Genomic DNA, 15,079 nt, shown 5'->3' with positions numbered 1-15,079 from the left:
TAGCTCATTGGTTAGCCTGCGTTAGCTCATTGGTTAGCTTCAGTTAGCTCATTGGTTAGCCTGGGTTAGCTCATTGGTTAGCCTGGGTTAGCTCATTGGTTAGCCTGGGTAAGCTCACTGGTTAGCTTCAGTTAGCTCATTGGTTAGCCTCGGTTAGCTCATTGGTTAGCCTGGGTTAGCTCATTGGTTAGCTTCAGTTAGCTCATTGGTTAGCCTCGGTTACCTCATTGGTTAGCCTGGGTTAGCTCATTCATCGGTTAGCTCATTGTTTAGCCCGGGTTAGCTTCAGTTAACTCATTGGTTAGCCTCGGTTAGCTCATTGGTTAGCATCAGTTAGCTCATTGGTTAGCCTCAGTTAGCTCATTGGTTAGCCTCGGTTAGCTCATTGGTTAGCTTCAGTTAGCTCATTGGTTAGCCTGGGCTAGCTCATTGGTTAGCCTGGGTTAGCTAATTGGTTAGCATCAGTGAGCTCATTGGTTAGCTTCAGTTAGCTCATTGTTTAGCTTCAGTTAGCTCATTGGTTAGAGAGAACGCACTCCCCTGAAAACTCCCCTTGAATTCCTCCAGACTCAGAAAATGTAAAAGTTCACTTTTTGGAGATCCATAGAAAAAGGGTGAAAATGATTTGTTTTATGCCACAGCATGGATTCGAACACGTGACCAACCGCATCCAGGGGCGAGCGTTTTTTTTTTTTTTTTTTTTTTTTTATTATTCATTATCAAAATGTTTTCACACAGATTAAACAAACACTCACATTGCATAACAAATCCCCCAAAAAGAAGAGGACCCCAATGCATTTAATACAAAGTATACATCACAGTCCTATCTTGTCTTTCACTTCCCCGACATCCCTAATCCACCATTCTTTTACATTTATTCCCCTTTCACAGGTCATCATTCCTTATTTTTCAAAATTATACTTAAGCTTTCCATCATTCACTTCTATCAGTGTACAACCATCAACGTGTTCTTTCATGAACATCTCATTATCTTTGTACACATATAACATTCCAACAACCCTCATTATATTCCTCTTCATAATTCCCCACACTCCATCCACTCTCCCCTCATAGTGTGCTACATTCCTTCTTATTTTCACCGCATATCTTGCCTGGCTTAAACATAGATTTAACATATCAACATTGCACCCATCCCTTCTCCCACTCAACCCAAACAACCACAATTCTTTCCACTCTAGACATTTTAACACCCCTTCATCCCAGCACCTGCATATCAATTCTTTTATTTTCCCAAAGAACCCCCTTAATTCCCCACACTCAAAAAACTCATGCATACAATTCTCCACTCCCACCTTACACACATCACATTCTCTCTTAACCTCTTTGTCAAACATACTTATTATTAAATTGTTGAACACCCTGTTGTGCCTTAAACAGAAATCAAAGTGCTCACCCTCCACACTATTCCCTTTCACTCTCAGATTCACCCACATCTTTTTCACATCCATTCCCCCCATCACCTTTTCCCATACCTTTTCTGATGCTGGTCTCCTTGCATCCCCCTTCCCAAGGGTTTTGTATATCCTTTTCGTGCTAAGGTCTCCCAGCTTCACCCCTTCACCCACATATAGCGCTACCTCACTTTCGCCCCCTCCCACCTTCTTGCTCTCCACCATCCTCCTCCATTCCACCGGCATCCCCTCTTTGATGCTCTCCATCATGCCTTCTGCTGTCCTTCCCCCCATTAACAGATTATTTTCCCTTGTCCCATCAACAATAACTTGAGCCCTCATGAACCCCGGAACATACTCATAGACTAGGTCTCTTATTACCCTAAATCCAGCCCTCCACATTGGTAAATTAAATAATACTTCGCCCTCTTTCATTATCCTATAGTTTTGGAATATGGGTTGTTTCCATACCTGCTGCGCATTCTCACATTCATACTTCACATTCCCCAAGAACTCTCCCCACGCATTCATCACCTCCCTTTGAAAATCATTCATTCCATTCATCCACCCTTTCTTAAAGCGCATAAATATCCCACTGTCCCCACACCCCCCTCCTTTATTTATACTGTCTCTCAAAAATTCTTTCCACACATGCTTATTTCCCTTATTTAAATATTTTATCATCGTTTTAACCCTCATTGCTTTCATCTTCCTTTCCACATTTATTAGTTTTAGCCCCCCATCTTTATAGTCATTCTCTAGAACCTCCCTAGCTATCCTCACTCCCTTCCCCTCCCACATGAACTCACTCACTATTTTATTTACCTCTTTTATTACTCTGTCTGGCACCTCCATTACACTCATTACATAAACTAGCTTGCTCATGATGAGACCATTTACTACTATAACTTTCCCCCTCAGTTTTAATCTCCTCAGTTTCCAGAAGCTTAGGGTCTTTTTTAAACTACCCACCACTCCCTCATATTGCACATCCCTCCCCTCTCTGTCCTTCAAACCCACATTAATACCCAGTACCCTAATATATTCCTTATTCTCTTTTAAACCTAACTCCTCTCTCCCTACATCACCATTTCCCAGCACCATGTACTCTGACTTTTCCATATTAATTTTAGCCCCTGAAGCTCTTCCATATATCTCCACACTCTCTAAGACCCCTCTTACACTTTCCATGTCTCTTACGGTGATTGTATTATCATCCGCATATTGGAATACTACACTTATCCCTCCCCCCGGCACCATCACCCCCTTTACCCTCTCATTCTGTTGTAGCAAAGCCGCAAGGGGCTCCGCTGATAATGCATAGAGCATCGCCGATAGAGGGCATCCCTGCCGGACGGATCTCCCTAACTTAAATACATTTGTGATGATCCCATTAACCTTAACGCAACTCATGGCTTTCCTATATATTCTCCTTATCCACCCAACAAACCCCCTCCCAAACCCTGCTTTTACCAAAACCCTGAATAAATAAACGTGATTAACCCTATCGAACGCCTTGTTCAGATCTAAGCTTACCAACACCCCTCCTTCTCCACCCTTCATATGATTTACCGTGTCCCTAATACTACAAACTGTGTCACATATATCCCTTCCAGGAATACTATATGCCTGGGTGCTCCCCACCACCGCACCAATAACCCTCTTCATTCTATTGGATAACACCCGTGCCATAATCTTATAATCCCCATTCAACATACTTAACGGCCTATAGTTCCCTAATTTATCCCTACTACCCTTTTTGTACAATATGCTAATCACCCCTGTTGACAATCCGTCCGGCAGTTCATCCTTCTCTTCGAAGCTCTTAAACAACTCCTTCAACATTGGGACTAGCACAGCCTTAAATTCCATGTAGAACTCTGCAGTTAGGCCATCTAGTCCCGGGCTTTTATTTTTGCCCATGCCATCTATTGCTGCCTCTATTTCCTCTTTTCCCATCTCCCCTTCGCACAACTCTCTTCCTTCTTCTGTCAACACCGCCCTCATGCTCCCCAGAGTCTTTTCCAGGCTCTCTTTTTCATTAACTTCCTCCTGGAAGAGCTCTCTATAAAACTCTTCCACCCTCTTAACTATCCCTACTAAGTCTTTAATAATCTCACCCCCCTTACCCTCTATCTGCCTAATCTGATTGTTCCCCTGCTTCCTATTCTCCATCCCTAAGAAAAAACCTGTACATTTTTCCCCTTCAACTAAATATCTTGCCCTACTCCTGACGATTGCCCCCATACACCTCTCTCTTTCCACTATCCCTAACTCATCCCTAAGACTATTGTAGACCCCTAAATCTCTCCCTACCTCTCCCTCTATCTTCTCTGCTTCTTTATTTAGTTCCTCTTTTAACCTCTCCTCCCTCTCTCTCCCTCTTTTATTTCTTCCACAACTGAACTTTATGCTCATTTTTTTTATTTCTCTTTTTAGGCCCTCCCACCATTCTCCTTCATCCTCACCATCCATTTTCTCTTGCTTCCTTAACCATTCATTCATCATCTTTTTGTATTTCTCATCCTTAAGCAGAGCAGCGTTTAGGCACCACACCCCTCCCCCTCTTCCCTCACATCCATCATCCAGCTTAAAGCCAAGGATAACATGATCACTCAAGCTAGTCGTTGTATGTTTAAAAGTCCCCACCTTCCCACCTATCCTTCCCTTGCACAGCACCAAGTCTATCCTACTCTGCTTCAACACACCCCCCACCACCTGTTTTCTAGTATATACCCTCTCATCCAAATTCCTTTCTCTCCACACATCTCTTAAGCCGTTCTCCCTCATCAGTTTCTCCAATGCACCTCGTGAGGAGTCATTTCTATAACTCATCCCACCCGCCACATCAATCCTTCCACACCTCACATTGAAATCACCCACCACCACACAATTTCCCCCACACTTCCCATCCAGACCCTCAAAAAAACTCTTTCTTTCTTTCTCCACATTAGGCGCATGAATATTCATCAGTCTATACATTTCCCCCATATAACCAAACTCTGCAATAATCATCCTTCCTTTTCCATCATCCTCCACCTTTTTCACACTTTCCACTTTTCCCATTCTAAACAATATTGCCACCCCTCTTGCATTCAAACCACCATTATTGAAAAATACCCTCCCCATCCATCCCATTATCACATCACCCACACTTTCATTGTCCCAGTGTGTCTCCTGTAGGCATATGACATCAGCTGTACATAGCAGTAAAGCCCTGTCCCTTCTGTCCTTTGTTTTTAGCCCCCGGCCATTAAATGTACATATCGTCACCATTGCATGTAAAGTTTGAAAAAAAATTTCTGTTCCCACTTGTCCTTCTTTTCCAGGCCACAGCCGTTGAACGAAACAATCTTCACCATTGTTATTTAAAGGGGATTAGCGTTGGAGTATTCCAAAAGTTCTCCTTCAGCTCACCTTTCGCTGTCCGGTTCATCTCCACCGACTCCTTTCACATTCTTCTCCACTTGTGAACGTGTTTTCACTTTCCCTCTCACGGTTATTCCTGATGGTTTTGAGTCACCTCCTCCGACCCTCGATCCCTCTCTCCCAGGCGTCATCGGACTCCTACTCCGTCCCCTGGTCCTCGGAACCTCGACCCACTCCTCGATCTCCTGCTCTCCCACCGTCACCTCTATGATTTCGTCATCGTCCTTCAAGAGCAACGTAATTTCATCTTCCACTCTCTGCTCCCCCACCTTCTCCGCTTCTTCTCTCTCCTCCGCCACCATCACCGATTCTCCTCTCTCCTCCACCGCCGTCACCTCCTCCTTCTTCTCCACACCTTCGCCGTTCGGACTTTTCTTTCTCTCCGTCTTTGTTTTCTTCTTTTTCACCTTCCCTTTCCCCACTGTCTGTGTCCCCTCATTTCCCTCCTCCGCTACCCCCTCATGTTGTCTTTTCTTCCCTCCTTCCTTCTGTTCCCCCCCTATTTCTTTCTGCCCCACCGCCACCACCACTACCTTCTCTCCCTCTATCACTTCCTCAGCCTCCTCATCCTCCCCCCCCCCCTCTTCTTTATCCACCTCTTCCACCTCCTGCTCCGCTTCCTCCTCCACATTGTACCTCTCCCTCTCCCCCTCCTTTTCAGGCCTGGCCTGTTCTCTCCTTCTCACCCTCTCTTCCCCAGCACAATCCCTCGCAAAATGCCCAACACCCCCACACCTGTAACATTTTATCTCCGGACACTCCCTAAAAATGTGCCCCGCCCTTAGACAGTTTCTGCACACCGCCACCTGTCTGTCATGTATGACCCTTACGTATTCTGCCCCCCCCTCCACTCTAAATTGTGTCGAGTACGGCAGTGATGTTACCTTCTCATTAAGAGAAACTTTGAGGAAGCGTGTCCCGTCCGCTATCCTCATCCCCTCCCTGGTGTTCTTTACATAACGTCTTTTGATGGGCGAAACCGCCTTAACCCCCCACTCAAACAGCCTCCTCAGGATCTGGTCATCCTCGATATATATCGGCATGTACATAAAGGACACCATCACCTCCATCGCAGTTAACTCCTCTGCCTTTATAACCACCCCCTTCACCCTCAGCCCCTCCAGCAATCTCTTCTTTCCCTCCACATATCTCATTGTCACCTCATACCTTTCCCCCTTCAGCCTGCATCCCAGCACCTCCCCACACTCATCCTGTATTTCACACAGCATGTCCAACATTGTAATCTTTCCCAAGCCCCCCTCCACCGTCACCGCCAGTGTCAGATCCGCCCGGTAACTAATGTCCTCATTCCCTTCTCCCACCCTTCCCCCCCTCTCTTTTACTTGGCTACTGCCCTGTTTCAAACTGTTTCTCTCTTTTTCTCCGTCCGTTTTCTTTCTTTGTCCAGGACCCTCCTCTTTCCTTCCGTCGTCTCCATTCACAAACTTTTGTCCTTCTCCCGTGTTCTCCCGGCTTTCCTCCTCTTCTGTTCTTCTCTGCGCACTCTCCTGTGCATTTTCTGACCCTCCGCTTGTCTTTAGAGCCTCGCCGCTCTTCCCTGCGCGTTCCTTAATGCCTCCGCTGCTATTCCTCGCGCCTGTTCCGCTCCGCAATGTCCTCCTCCCAGTCTCTTTGAAGCCGTTGTTGTGCTTGTTCCGGATTGAAATGCACCCATCTCCTCTTCTCTCTCCATAATTCCCTTCTTTCCAGCCTTTCCTTTCATTAGTCCGGCTTTTTCCGCCTCTCTTTCCTCCCGGCTCCTCTCATCCAGCTTCCTCTCCAGCAGCAGCTTCGCTTTCTCCTCTTCATTCCTTATATTTCCCATCATGCAGGCCGCCTCTCTTACATCCTTTCCTTGTGTAGAGCCCTCAGTATCCGTCTGCATTGTCGGTTTTCCTCCCGTTTCTCCAGCATGCTCCGCTGCATTCAGCTCGGCTTCTCCCGCTTTCTTCGCCGCCCCCCGCATTCCAGACATTCCAGACATTCCAGGATTCACGTCCTTATTCTCCGTTCTTTTCTCCATTTTCTCCACAACGCACCTTCAATGTTTGTCCCCCCAGACAGCTGAGCTGTTTGGGGGGGGGTTTTGCCGGAAAAGATCGCGATTAAAACGCTTGTTTTAAACACTTTGTCCCGTTTCCTCAGCAAACAATTGACCTGCTTCCTCCAGCACTCTCGCTGCGTTCGCGCTGTTGCTCCTCGTATTTTCTCCTCTGATGTTCACAAAACACGGTTTGAAAGTATCCCCCCCGACAGCAGAGCTGTTTGGGGGGCTGTTTGTCCAAAAATAAAGTGCAAAAACCGTCTTATTTGCTCCACTTTGTCCAAATTCGTCCCAAACTTTTGCGTCCGCACATACACTGCTCACTCTCAATGCGCTCCTAGCGGGCGTGATCAGAGCGTTAACGCAGTGAGCCACTGGACCTGAGTACTCAAACATGCCTACTTGTGCAGCTTAGACACTCTGAATTCACTAAATGTACAACTTTTTCTCCATCAAAATGAACAAATGAGACATGAAATAACATCTACAGATCAAGACGAAGCGAATGGAAGCGGTCCCAGCCTCGTAGCTGTGAACAGCTGTGATCGCAGGAAAATGCTGTTACAAAGATTTCTCAGTATATCTCCGGGACATTTCCCTGGCTTTACCACCGTCACAATGGACAAACGAGACATGAAATAACATCAACAGATCAAGACGAAGCGAATGGACGTACCCCCGGAGTCATAGCATGTGTAAATCGTTAGCCTCGGTTAGCTCATTGGTTAGCTTCAGTTAGCTCATTGGTTAGCCTCGGTTAGCTCATTGGTTAGCATGGGTTAGCTCATTCGTCGGTTAGCTCATTGGTTAGCCTAGGTTAGCTTCAGTTAGCTCATTGGTTAGCCTCGGTTAGCTCATTGGTTAGCATCAGTTAGCTCATTGGTTAGCCTCAGTTAGCTCATTGGTTAGCCTCGGTTAGCTCATTGGTTAGATTCAGTTAGCTCATTGGTTAGCCTGGGCTAGCTCATTGGTTAGCCTGGGTTAGCTCATTGGTTAGCCTGGGTTAGCTCATTGGTTAGCTTCAGTTAGCTCATTGGTTAGCCTCGGTTAGCTCATTGGTTAGCCTGGGTTAGCTCATTGGTTAGCATCAGTTAGCTCATTGGTTAGCCTCAGTTAGCTCATTGGTTAGCCTCGGTTAGCTCATTGGTTAGCCTGGGTTAGCTCATTGGTGAGCTTCAGTTAGCTCATTGGTTAGCCTCGGTTAGCTCATTGGTTAGCCTGGGTTAGCTCATTCCTCGGTTAGCTCATTGGTTAGCCTGGGTTAGCTTCAGTTAGCTCATTGGTTAGCCTCGGTTAGCTCATTGGTTAGCATCAGTTAGCTCATTGGTTAGCCTCGGTTAGCTCATTGGTTAGCCTGGGTTAGCTCATTGGTTAGCTTCAGTTAGCTCATTGGTTAGCCTCGGTTACCTCATTGGTTAGCCTGGGTTAGCTCATTGGTTAGCATCAGTTAGCTCTCTGGTTAGCATCAGTTAGCTCTTTGGTTAGCCTCAGTTAGCTCATTGGTTAGCCTGGGTTAGCTCATTCCTCGGTTAGCTCATTGGTTAGCTTCAGTTAGCTCATTGGTTAGCCTGGGTTAGCTCATTGGTTAGCCTCAGTTAGCTCATTGGTTAGCCTGGGTTAGCTCATTGGTTAGCTTCAGTTACCTCATTGGTTCTCCTCGGTTAGCTCATTGGTTAGCCTGGGTTAGCTCATTGGTTAGCTTCAGTTAGCTCATTGGTTAGCCTTGGTTAGCTCATTGGTTAGCCTGGGTTAGCTCATTGGTTAGCATCAGTTAGCTCATTGGTTAGCCTCAGTTAGCTCATTGGTTAGCCTCGGTTAGCTCATTGGTTAGTCTGGGTTAGCTCATTACTCGGTTAGCTCATTGGTTAGCCTCAGTTAGCTCATTGGTTAGCCTGGGCTAGCTCATTGGTTAGCCTGGGTTAGCTCATTGGTTAGCCTGGGTTAGCTCATTGGTTAGCTTCAGTTAGCTCATTGGTTAGCCTTGGTTAGCTCATTGGTTAGCATCAGTTAGCTCATTGTTTAGCTTCAGTTAGCTCATTGGTTAGCTTCAGTTAACTCATTGGTTAGCATCAGTTAGCTCATTGGTTAGCCTCAGTTAGCTCATTGGTTAGCATCAGTTAGCTCATTGGTTAGCCTCGTTTAGCTCATTGGTTAGCTTCAGTTAGCTCATTGGTTAGCTTCAGTTAGCCAATTGGTTAGCCTCGGTTAGCTCATTGGTTAGCATCAGTTAGCTCATTGGTTAGCCTCAGTTAGCTCAATGGTTAGCATCAGTTAGCTCATTGGTTAGCCTCTGTTAGCTCATTGGTTAGCTTCAGTTAGCTCATTGGTTAGCTTCAGTTAGCTCATTGGTTAGCCTCGGTTAGCTCATTGGTTAGCCTGGGTTAGCTCATTCCTTGGTTAGCCTGGGTTAGCTCATTGGTTAGCTTCAGTTAGCTCATTGGTTAGCCTCGGTTAGCTCATTGGTTAGCATCAGTTAGCTCATTGGTTAGCCTCAGTTAGCTCATTGTTAGCTTCAGTTAGCTCATTGGTTAGCCTGGGTTAGCCTGGGTTAGCTTCAGTTAGCTCATTGGTTAGCATCAGTTAGCTCATTGTTTAGCCTCAGTTAGCTCATTGGTTAGCCTCGGTTAGCTCATTGGTTAGCATCAGTTAGCTCTCTGGTTAGCATCAGTTAGCTCTTTGGTTAGCCTCAGTTAGCTCATTGGTTAGCCTGGGTTAGCTCATTCCTCGGTTAGCTCATTGGTTAGCTTCAGTTAGCTCATTGGTTAGCCTGGGTTAGCTCATTGGTTAGCCTCAGTTAGCTCATTGGTTAGCCTGGGTTAGCTCATTGGTTAGCTTCAGTTACCTCATTGGTTAGCCTCGCTTAGCTCATTGGTTAGCCTGCGTTAGCTCATTGGTTAGCTTCAGTTAGCTCATTGGTTAGCCTGGGTTAGCTCATTGGTTAGCCTGGGTTAGCTCATTGGTTAGCCTGGGTAAGCTCATTGGTTAGCTTCAGTTAGCTCATTGGTTAGCCTCGGTTAGCTCATTGGTTAGCCTGGGTTAGCTCATTGGTTAGCTTCAGTTAGCTCATTGGTTAGCCTCGGTTACCTCATTGGTTAGCCTGGGTTAGCTCATTGGTTAGCCTCGGTTAGCTCATTGGTTAGCCTGGGTTAGCTCATTCCTCGGTTAGCTCAGTGCGCAAGATGGTGAATGTGACGGCTGTTTCTAGCCCAGCATCAGCCCAAGCCCTCTTCAAGTGAGCGTTCAGGTTCTTGGAAGCCTGCTTCCCCGATGTGAAAAGGAAGAATTCACTCTGAGGACCCGACAAGCCCTCTTTTATCCCCATCCACCGCATGACCCAGCTAAACTCCTTTATTGTAAGCACCAGCTGTGCTTCACCAAATGTCTTGGCAGTCTTGTGATCCTGCACGTGGATGATGTAGCCCTCAGCAGTGCCCCTTCTGTCCGCCTCAAAGACCTCCGTGTTGGTCATGTTTGCGTACACACCCGGACGGTGGCCATACAAGAGGCTCCAATGGAGGGTTAGATAGCCATATAGCAGGTATTGGGTGATTGAGGTCGGATTGCTAGCCATCAGGTCAAGGAGATCAGGGATGCGCTTCTCAGCGGCCGCCATGGCGGCGAGAAGCTCCGCCTGGCTCGGCAGACGATCCAGCTTGTCCCTCTTCACCTTAAACTGGTGGAGAGTGACAGATTTTTCAAATCGTTAATGTTGGCTTTCACCTCTCTGATGATGTGGGTCATATCAGACTGGGTGAGCCTGCACCCCCGGAGCTTTGATGCAGACAAGTACCTCAGGAAATGGTTTACAGTCTTCAGGAACAACAGCAATGTTGTGACTGTCCGGCCCGACTATGAAATATACTTGCTCCAGCCACGGACCCTCGTTGTGTCTTTTAGAAACAGCCAGTCTGACAGCCGGTCAACACCATGGGCCATGAATACTATGAAGTTCTTTATCCGGCTGACATTGGACATACAATTCTCTTTCCGTTTTACTGTCGGTGCGAGACCCTCACAATGACCTCTGTATGTCTGAATGTACGTCTCCATGCTTTTAGGCAACGTGATTTCACGCATGGTATTCCCCCGTCCCTTCCCAGTGGACCATTGATTTTGGGGAGAGGGCCAGTCCTTAGCCAGATTAGCTTTCAGCTTATTGGAGACAGACGCACGGGTCTTCTGGCATACAGGGGTCTCACTACAGGAGGCTTCTACGGACCGCATGACAGTCTTCATCGGGGTCTTGCTTCCGGAGGCTTCTGGGGACCGCATCACAGACTTGAGAGGGGTCTCACTCGCAGAGGCTTCTATGGACTGCATGACAGTCTTCACCGGGGTCTTGCTTCCGGAGGCTTCTGGGGACCGCATGACAGTCTTCACCGGGGTCTTGCGTACGGAGGCTTCTGGGGACCGCATGACAGTCTTCACCGGGGTCTTGCTTCCGGAGGCTTCTGGGGACCGCATGACAGTCTTCACCGGGGTCTTGCTTCCGGAGGCTTCTGGGGACCGCATGACAGTCTTCACCGGGTTCTTGCTTCCGGAGGCTTCTGGGGACCGCATGACAGTCTTCACCGGGGTCTTGCTTCCGGAGGCTTCTGGGGACCGCATGACAGTCTTCACCGGGGTCTTGCTTCCGGAGGCTTTGTCGGACCGCATGACAGTCTTCACCGGGGTCTTGCATCCGGAGGCTTCTGGGGACCGCATGACAGTCTTCACCGGGGTCTCACTACCGGAGGCTTTGTCGGACCGCATGACAGTCTTCACCGGGGTCTTGCTTCCGGAGGCTTCTGGGGACCGCATCACAGACTTGAGAGGGGTCTCACTCGCAGAGGCTTCTATGGACCGCATGACAGTCTTCACCGGGTTCTTGAGAGGGGTATTGCTGCCGGAGGCTACTGAGTTCATGTCGGGGGTACTTGGGATTGCTACGCCCTTAAATCGTATACATTCTTCGTCTACCTCAAGCAGAGCAGCAGTGGCATTCTGCTTCCTGGGTTTTAGACCCTGTTTTAGCCTGGAGCGCAGGGTCTTCACCTCATCAATGAGGGCATCCTTCTGAGCCCTCAATGCCACATTGTCCAGCCTCACCTGCATGCAGTCCTCTTCGTCACACTCGGTATGTGGGGAGAAGGGTGGAGGGTGCACCGGGTATTCCTCCTCATTGTCTATATCCAATAATGTAGCCATTCCAATGATGGGATTAGTCTCTCGGAGGTCATGGAGCAACTGATGTGCCTCATCTCGGGAGAACTCAGGGTGGTCACAAGTTACATGACGGTGTAGTTTCTTCCCAGCATACGAACACCCTGTGATGGGACAGGGTTTGGTCCGAACATTTATTCTACCACTGGCCATTTTAAGAATGATGCCTCTTTCCTCCAGGTTCCGCACTGCATGTTTGTGCTTAAGGTGCTTATTCAAAGCAGGATAGCGGAGACTGCACACCGGGCATTCGGTCAACATCCTTCCAAAGACACACACAATGAATTCGATTTAAATGGTTTTCTGTTTCTCCGTTTATATGCGTTAGCCAACTGGTGATTGCAACCATGGGACCGATGCTTCAATGCAGGGAACACGGACCAAGGGGAGGACTTGGGTTACCACCTGGTTAAAATGGTCCCACCTCCGCACCAACGCGGGGCTGGTGATGGGTCCGATACATTGAATGTTTTTTGTTTCATGGTTCTGCCACGAGCTCACAAGACAGTTTTGGGTACAAAAACGTGGGGATAACAGTACCTCCGGGCGCTCCGTTCAGCGGGGGGAGGAGGCATTGAACCCCTCGCACCTGCCCCCGGAGGAGGCAGGGGAGTCAGGTACCCGGAGGCGCACGGTGGACGGCCAGGGCGAGACCGCCACACCGCACTGGAGTCAGAGTTCCGAGTTTTTCGAGACAGGTCCCGGTGAAACGCAGTACGGAGCACCCGGCAGGAACCTCCAGCAGACCCCCCCGCGCGGTTCCCTCGTCCCTCGGAAGAGGCAGAGAGGTGGGTGTTTTTCATCAGCTGGCGGACTGCCGGGGAGAACGTGCTGCTCGGGAGCCAGGCTCAGAGTTAGTGGCAGTGAGAGCCCGTGCACCTGCCTTTTACAGCAGGCACGCGCTGGTATCGGGGTGGGGAGAGAAGGTAGATGCAGAGGCTGCAGAAACAGCCAGAGCCTTCCCCTCTAACACACCCCTCATTTGGTGCATTGAACCCCTCGCACCTGCCCCCGGAGGAGTCAGGTACCCGGAGGCACACGGTGGACGGCCAGGGCGAGACCGCCACACCGCACTAGAGTCAGAGTTCCGAGTTTTTCGAGCCAGGTCCCGGTGAAACGCAGTACGGAGCACCCGGCAGGAACCTCCAGCAGACCCCCCCGCGCGGTTCCCTCGTCCCTCGGAAGAGGCGGAGAGGTGGGTGTTTGTCATCTGCTGGCGGACTGCCGGGGAGAATGTGCTGCTCGGGAGCCAGGCTCAGAGTTAGTGGCAGTGAGAGCCCGTGCACCTGCCTTTTACAGCAGGCACGCGCTGGTATCGGGGTGGGGAGAGAAGGTAGACGCAGAGGCTGCAGAAACAGCCAGAGCCTTCCCCTCTAACACACCCCTCATTTGGTTCATGAGCACTGGGCAGAGTCCCCTGTCAACTATCCTTATATTCCTCCGGAGACCAGTTGGGACATGGCAGCATCCCACTTCGCCTGGTAGACCATATCGTTAAATAAGCTCAGTAATGTACTGCACAACATAGCCGTAGAAGAACACCTGGGCGGGACCAGGCATTTCCCTCTTTGCAGACAAGCATATATGCGCTCCCATGAGCAGAGTCAAACCCGCAGTTTGGATGAACCGACCGCCGAGCACCGGAAGCTGGACACGGGGAGGAGGCCCTCCGATGGCGGGTCAAATTTGATGATACCGCAGCTGGCTGGACACTAGCCGTAGAAGAACACCTGGGCGGGACCAGGCATGTCCCTCTTTGCAGACAAGCATATGCGCTCCCAGGAGCAGAGTCAAACCCACAGTTTGGATGAACCGACCGCCAGAGCACCGGCACGAAGCCGGGCCGGCGGAGGCCTTCCGATGGTGGGTCACGTTTGCCATTCGATCAATGTCTTTGCAGACAAGCATATATGTGGTTGTTACGCAGGATCAAACAGGTAGTTTGATGAAGTAGGGTCCTGTGCCCGGAGCAAGGCCAATTGCTGAATGCCGCAGCCGACTAAGGCCGCTATGCCACAGTGGAGGATGAGAGAAACAGGTGTTTGTCTTGCATTCCGCGGCGAAGTGGGGAGGTGGAACTTCCACCCCGCTACGGAACCCGTGGTGGGACCCCTGAGTCAGACGGTTCGTCTTGGAAACGCTTCATATCGGTCGGCCTGGGAGGTAAGAGACACGCAGGGTAACGGACACGCAGGGTTACCCCCACGCAGCCCACGCAACACGGAGGAGGCAGGGGAGTCTGGTACCCGGAGGCGCATGGCCGCAACACCGCACTGGAGTCAGGGTTTCGAGTTTTTCGAGCCAGGTCCCAGTGAACGCAAGACTCCAGCAGGAGCCTCCAGCAGACCCCCCCGACGTTTCCCTCGTCCCTCCCGGCCATCAGAGTCGAACCCGCAGTTCGGAGGAACCGACCGCCAGAGCACCGGCACGAGGCCGGGCCGGCGGAGGCCCTCCGATGGCGGGTCGCGTTTGCCATTCAATCAGTGAGAAATCAGAAGAGGAAGGGAAAAAAAAGACTAACTTGTCTTTTTGGAGTTCCATAAAAAATGGGTGAAAATGAAAAAATGTATACGAGAATAGTGCCCCATAAGGCGGATTGAGTCCCCTGTCAACTCCCCTCGCATTCCTCCACACTCTGAAAAAGTCAGAGTTATTTTTTGGAGAACCATCAAAAAGGGCTAAAAGTGTTGAAATGTATCCGAGAATAGTGCCCCATAAGGCGGGTAAAGTCCCCTGTCAACTCCCCTTGCATTCCTCCACACTCTGAAAAAGTCAGAGTTATTTTTTGGAGAACCATCAAAAAGGGCTAAAAGTGTTGAAATGTATCCGAGAATAGTGCCTCATGAGGCGGATTGAGTCCCCTGTCAACTCCCCTTGCCTTCCTCCGGAGCTCAGTTCAAAAACTTAAAGTTTGGGAAGAACCATGCTGGGGGGTCTCCGGGCAACAAAATGTATCCGAGCCAGAGTGCACATACAGCGGATTAATTCCTCC

Source organism: Notothenia rossii, assembly GCF_949606895.1.
Source record: "Notothenia rossii genome assembly, contig: scaffold_31, whole genome shotgun sequence".
NCBI lineage: Eukaryota > Metazoa > Chordata > Actinopteri > Perciformes > Nototheniidae > Notothenia > Notothenia rossii.
Note: the sequence above shows the minus strand (reverse complement) of the source record.